The following is a 1,185-nucleotide window of genomic DNA, read 5'->3' on the forward strand; positions in this document are numbered from 1 at the left end:
ACTGTTGTCAGGTGAGGCAGGGCTGGGGGTGGGGGGAGGGGTGTGGGATGTCCTCACAATGCAAAGTCCTGCGATAAAGTTGAGAAAAAAGTGGAATGTCTAATCTCTGCTTTTTAAAGTATGGGGTCTGTCCCCCACAGCCTTGCCACTCTTAAACTGTCTGTGATTCAAGACTGTTTTGAGACTAGGCATCCAATCTCAGTCTCTGAGACATGTACTACCTACCAAGCTCAATTTCCGGGAGTTAAACATTGCCCTCTCATATCCTATTTCTAGAATATAATCATTGTCTACCAAGATCAACCACAATTGCCATATGCAAACTACCCTCAAATAGGGGGCCTCACAGGGGTACCACTGCACATTTAGACAGTACCTGTATTCCTGCCTACTCACCACCAGGGCAACTGGACTATTATCACAATGCAAACATCAGCCCAAAAGGCTCGTTTCCACTCTTGGCACTCCCTGGAACGCAGCAGATCATCTCAGGAAGGTTACACCATCCCTTGAGCACAATAGACCAAGGCTTTCCTCTCCCTTCTGTGACAGGCCTTCAGGTTTTTGCATTTTGTTCCCTTAGCTAGGCTTCTCCATTTTTCCAACAATTCCTTCTTTCGAGATGGTTTCTAAACCCCTTCACAATCATGCTCACTTTACTTAGGAGCATTCCTCTGCTGTATTCATAAAATGTTGCTCTTAAACTGTGTTGTCTGGAGTAGAACCCAGTACTGGAGAGGTGTTCTTAAGCACGCACAACAGTTGACATCTGTCAGTGCACTTATTTCTTATAGTGGTTATAATGCCACTAAAATGGCCTTGGTTTTCAGTAGCCATATCAGCCCATCCTTGATAATTGTAAAATATGGAGCAATATAATGATAATTAACCCAGGCGCGGTGGCACACACCTGTAATCCCAGTACTTTGGGAGCCCAAGGCCGGCAGATCACCTGAGGTCAGGAGTTTGAGACCAGCCTGGCTAACACAGTGAAACCCTGCCTCTACTTAAAAAATACAAAAATTAGCTGGGCATGTAGGTGTGCACCTGTAGTCCCAGCTATTCAGGAGGCTGAGGCACGAGAATCGCTTGAACCAGGAGGCAGAGGTTGTAGTGAGCTGAGATTATGCTACTGTACTCCAGCCTGGGCAACAGACTGAGACTCCATCTCAAAAAAAAAAAAAA

The sequence above is a fragment of the Mandrillus leucophaeus genome, unplaced genomic scaffold, assembly GCF_000951045.1.
Source record: "Mandrillus leucophaeus isolate KB7577 unplaced genomic scaffold, Mleu.le_1.0 Scaffold250, whole genome shotgun sequence".
Classification (NCBI taxonomy): domain Eukaryota; kingdom Metazoa; phylum Chordata; class Mammalia; order Primates; family Cercopithecidae; genus Mandrillus; species Mandrillus leucophaeus.